Source organism: Myotis lucifugus, unplaced genomic scaffold (genome assembly GCF_000147115.1).
Source record: "Myotis lucifugus unplaced genomic scaffold, Myoluc2.0 scaffold_59, whole genome shotgun sequence".
NCBI classification, from domain to species: domain Eukaryota; kingdom Metazoa; phylum Chordata; class Mammalia; order Chiroptera; family Vespertilionidae; genus Myotis; species Myotis lucifugus.
Window position 1 is genome coordinate 5,259,540 of NW_005871107.1, and position 5,866 is coordinate 5,265,405.

At 39.5% G+C, this 5,866-nt stretch overlaps 1 pseudogene; it reads left to right on the forward strand.

Annotated features, from left to right (window-relative positions):
- The first annotated feature begins 2,322 nt into the window (after positions 1-2,322).
- Positions 2,323-3,618, forward strand: LOC102421166 (annotated as a pseudogene).
- The last annotated feature ends 2,248 nt before the right edge of the window (positions 3,619-5,866 follow it).

Consider the following 5,866-nt stretch of genomic DNA (forward strand, 5'->3'; position numbering starts at 1 on the left):
GATTTGTATGTTTACTCTGTGCAAGTACAGTTTTAAATGCTTTACAGTTAAGCCTCATCACAATTCTATTAGCTAGATCCTATTATTATCCCCATTTTACTGGCAAGGAAACTGTGGCACAAACAGGGTAAGTATCTTGCTCAGGCTTTCATAGCTGACAGATGGTTGAGGCCAGGGTTAGACCCATGCAGAGAGGTTCAGGAATCCATGTAATTAAACACCGAGAGATATTGAGGTTTGGGAGGAAATTAAGGTTCAATTACACTGTGCCATTTCAATGATATGTAGCATACTAAATTGACTGTTCTTTAGATACATCATATTTTCTGTGGAGCCAGGCCTCATTTGAATTCCTTCAGCACAAGTCATTACCATCCACAGGACCACTGATGTTATAAAATTATTACTAGTTTCTATTATCATTAAGAAAACAAAAACTTAGAATTTTAAGTTGGAAAACTTTTGGACTCCACATTTTCAATCAAGAAAAGGACTCAAGTACATTTCAATCATTCATCTCATCCAGAAAAGACTGGCAAGCTTTAGCAACCAAAATGAGTCCTCCCGGAATTCATAACTTTGGCATTTTGAAGAAAATGCAAATTTTCTGCTGTTTTATCCCATTCCCTTTGGCAAAATGCAGCTTCCATTCTTTAAAATAATTATCTTTGCCAACGTTGCTTGCAAAGAGTAGAAATGAATAGAAATGACACACAGACAACATTGTTCACATAACTGAAGTGACTGTGGGATAATCATAATGAATACTAACAAGTATATTTTTAAAAAATGTAGACAACAGTCAAAACAGCTATATTTTCCAGTTTTATCCTTTCATGACTTTAAATTTAAACCTAACTTCACAAAAATCTACAAATCAGGAATCAGAATTAGAAATAGTATACTAAAGGGAATTTAGTACCATCAAACTATATATATGCGTTTTTAAAAGTTTTTGTATGTACTATAAATATAGTGAAAAAATATGATTTTAGAAAGCAAATTAATTTAAAAATCTGCTTTGTAAGGAGTAATTTTTATACCTTTTGTCCTAAAATATACATTACAGAATAGTTTTTTTAACTATTTGTAAGTGTATAATACAGTGGCATTAAATATGTTCATGAAGTTTTATAACCATCACCACTATCTATACCTAAAATTTTTTCATTATCCCCACAAAAAACCCTCTGTAGCCTTTATATAATAATTTTCCTTTCCCCTTCTAACCAGCCCCTGGAACCTCTATTCTACTTCTTATCTCTCTGAATTTGTATTATAGATGCCTCATACAAATGGAATTATAGAATATTTGTCCTTTTGTGTGTGGCTCATTTCACTAAGCATAATGTTTCAAGGTCTGTTTATATTCTGTATTCCAGTGTTTGCGTGTGTGTGTGACATTTTGTTTTTCCATTTTTTCTGTTGATGGACACATGGATTTTTTCCACCGTTGGCTTTGCTATGAACATTGGTATACAAATATCTATTGGAGTCCTGTTGACCTCAAGAAGAATACACTTGTCAAAAAAAGACTCCTTGTGGTTAATTGGGCTCAAATTCATAACCAGAGTCTAGAAGCCATTCTTGTTTCTCACTCACACTGTATTTCAAGGGAAAGCCACATGCCGGGCTGCTAAGCCTCCTACACTGTGTTCTCACCCTCTGAGTTGACCTTATAAGAGAGTTCCTAGTATCAAAATTTGACCAGTGGGACTGAGACTTCCCCTGTCCAATAGGAGCTGCACAGCTATATCATCATTTGCATCTTCACCAGTCAGAATGGCTGCATTCCAACCAATCAGGATGGTGCTATTTAGACCAATCAAACTATAACGATTTGGAATACTCATTTGCATAGAAATAAACTCACCAGGGACTGGGGATGGGCACTCTCCTGTATATAACTGTCTTGGTGGAGTGAACTTTAGTTTCCATCCAAGATTGTGTTTCCCCAGCTGGACCAGCAATATTGGCTGAAGCTGCACAGAGCAAAGCTGTCTCCTGGGAGTGGAGCACAGCTGTATCTCCAGACCAGAGCTGTAACACTGGAGCTGTAACACCTGGGCTGCCTGTCCTGAGCTGTTTTACAAATGCCGTTCCGCAGCCATGCTGAGTCACAATTGACCTTTCTTGCACTGAATAGTGTCCCTCTTCACTGCACCCCAAATTGGGGACTCCTGTTGGCACTGAATTGGTGGTGACCACCTTTGATTCACAGTCCTTTCAATTTAAGATTTATTGCTGCAGAGACTGCCACAGTTGTTGCCTCCTCTGGAATTTCTAGCCCTTTTCTCTTCACATTAAATTTGGGTGTCTTTTATGAACAATTAAAAGCAGCAAAAGCCAACACTTTCAGGCCAGCATTTTTAAACCAGAAAAAGAGATGAAAAAGAGAGGTTTGACCCTGCTCAGTTTCAAAATGATTATTCAAGGCTTAAGTGAAACTGGTACTGATTTGGAGGCAGTAGCAACATTTCTTGGTGCTTCTGGGGCAACACTTGATTGTGGCCCATATGCAGAAACACTCTGACATTCTGGTGGCCCGGGGAATGCTGGCCCCAGGTGGTACACCGGCAGATGACATGATGCACGCAGATGTCTATGTGTTCACAGCACAATGAGACCTGGATGCCATGCAAGCATTTGCTAGGTTTTTAACAAGTTAATCAGGTGATACAAATACCTGGAGAAGGGTTTGAAGATGAAGTAAAACTGCTGTAAAGGGTTTTTTGGAGTCGGAGAGGAGTAAGCTGGCTATGTTGACGGGTGTTCTTCTGGCTAGTGGAACGCTTAATGCATCCATTCTTCATAGCCTTTATAATGAGAATTTGGTTAAATAAGGGGTTTCAGAAGCTTTTGCTGTAAAGCTCTTTAAATCATGGATAAATGAAAAAGACATCGATGCAGTAGCCGCAAGTCTTCGGAAAGTCAGCACGGATAACAGACTGATGGAACTTTTTCTTGTGAATAAACAAAGCCTTGAACATTTCACAAAGCATTTCGCTGAGGCAGGCTTAAAAGAGCTTTCAGAATATGTTCGGAATCAGCAAACCATAGGAGCTCATAAAGAACTCCAGAAAGAACGTCAAGAACAGATGTCCCGTGGTGATTCATTTAAGGATATAATTTTGTATGTCAAGGAGGAGATGAAAAAAACAACAACATCCCAGAACACGTTTGTCATTGGATGAATCTGGCCCAGTGTAATGAGCACCGTGGACTGGAACAACAAAGAGGAGCTTGTAGCAGAGCAAGCCATCAAGCACTTGATGCAAAACAGCCCACTCCTCGCTGCCTTCACTACTCAAGGTCAGGCTGAGCTGACTCTGTTACTGAAGATGCAGGAGTATTGCTATGATAACATTCATTTCACGAAAGCCTTCCAGAAAATTGTGGTGCTTTTTTATAAAGCTGCAGTCCCGAGGGAGGAGCCCATTCTGAAGTGCTATAAAGACGCACATTTTGGAAAGGGGAAAAGTGTCTTCCTTGAATTGAACAAATGAAAAAGTTTGTGGAGTGGCTCAAAAATGCTGAAGAAGAATCTGAGTCTGAAGCTGAAGAAGGTGACTGAAGTTGGAAACTACACCCTCAGTAAAGCAAACAGGAGTTGCAGATGAAATGCCATGTCTCATGTGTCCTGGTTCTTACATCTTCCTATCTCCCTCCATCAAGCATGATATAAGGGCTTTCATAGCAAGTTTTATTTTAACTGTTTCTATGGTTCCTGGAAATGTTGGGTTTAGTTTTGAAAACCATGTTTTAAGTAGCTACAGGAGCTACAGATTTGAATCCAATGTTGCATTAGTCTTTTCAGTTATCTTCTACCTCCTGTATTTTCTTATTTTGAGTTTTGGTAGATCCCTTAATAGGCAATCGCTTCATCTGCAAGGGTTGCTTGGAATCTTTTCAGGATTTATATACACAGATTTAAAGCATCCCTTTCTTCAGTTTCCTCTGTCGTTCTGTCTCTACTGTCTAGTTCAAAGGGTCTAGGGTACCACCCGTTAACTCCTGTTCACTTCACGCAGGCACACATGGTTGACAGTGCTCCTCCTTACAGTCCGCACTGAGGCCGGTGGGGAGAAGGAAGGGCATGGCATCTGCTTATTGTACTTCACAGTGAGTGCATTCAACAGGCCTATACCCGACGTGCTTCTCAGCACCCGGAAAGGAGGGAGAGTTGTCTCTGCTCACATTATTGCAGGTCGGGAATGGTTAACAAGGCCCCATCTCACATTCCCCACAATGCCCAGCGAGGAGTGAGAGATGTGGGCATGAGCAAAAAGTTCCACTCTGCAAAACTGAGCTCTTGCTGGTCCCAAAATTATGTCTTTTTCATGACTCCGTCTATTTTACTTTTCCTTGCACTGCCCGTTGCTTCTTTACTTGACCATCTCCTACTTCTCCTTTAAAATTGAAGTCAAAGTTTATCTCTTCTTTCTCACGCTGCACACACTCTAGTGCTGCTGTTGAGGCTGCGCATTAAATGATGAGGAAAATTCTTGGAAGAAATTGGCCTGTGTCTCTAAACTTAACCATAGAAATAAACAATGATAGAAAATGCTGCTTGCTTCTTGCATGGATATTTCTGAGGGAAGAAGGCCTGATAGGAGTGGAGAAATAGGATCATTGGTTTCTGGGAAGACGAAGAAGGCTTGAACCACTGACCCCAGGATTTTCTGTAGTTCAGGAAGTGCGCAAAAGAGGACTTCAGATGTTCCTGTGGTTCCATTTGAAGGACCAGGGAAGGTGGAGAGGGCAGGAACATAGGATGCCTGGACAGACACCAAAGAGAATTGCTCCATCCAATGATGAGCCTCTAGGTGTGGATCTCCCACCCTACCACCTTTCCACTTCCTTCACTAAGATAGCTGCAGCCACACTGGCTGTCTTTCTGCATCTCAAACATTCCATAATCTTCCAGGACTTAGGGCCTCTGTCCTTGATATTCTCTGTCTGGAATGTTCTGATGCCTGAACTTTCACATGGTTTCCTATCACTCAGAATATCTCCTCTATCATTACTTTCTACAACATCTCCCGAATTTATTACACATATCTGTATTTTTATTGTCTGCCTCTACCCCCTAGACTATTAATGAGAGTAGGAATATTGCCTGTCTTTCTCACAACTGTAAGTTCAGTGTCTAGAACACTGCCTGCAATAGTATGTTCTCAACACATATTTGTGGGATAAATCACAGTCATGTCTTTTATTAGGATCAACTGCTGTTTAACCTGCTGACTACAGGCATAATCTAGACAACTATGGATCATTTTGCATATATTTAAATTTATATTTTTAAATATTTTTATTAATGCTCTCTCTCTCTCTCTCTCTCTATATATATATATATATATATATATATATATAAAATTTTCAGACACAGTCTCAGTTCTAGGACTTGTGAATGGAACTTTGTGAAAGGACCTTTTAGTGCAATGCTGTACAGCTGTCAAACTACAGTGGGAAGCCTGGGGAGGGTGGGGGGGTGTAAGAGATCAACCAAAGGACTTGTATGCATGCATATAAGCATAACCAATGGACACAAGACACTGGGGGGTAGGGGAGGCGGGAAAAAAAAGGAGACATATGTAATACTCTTTGTAATACTTTAAACAATAAAACAAAATTAAAAAAAAATAAAAAATAAAATAAAAGGCTTTAATTTCAGACACACAAAAAAAACAAAACAAACAACAACAAAAAAACACCAAAACTCTACCTGGATCACACCAAGAAAACTAATTAAAATGTGAGTTATTAATTAAGTTCAGTATCTTTGATGGTATATAGCTCATTTGAAGCATTGGATACTTTTTTGCAAATACAGAGTTAGCATAATACACTGGATATTTAGACA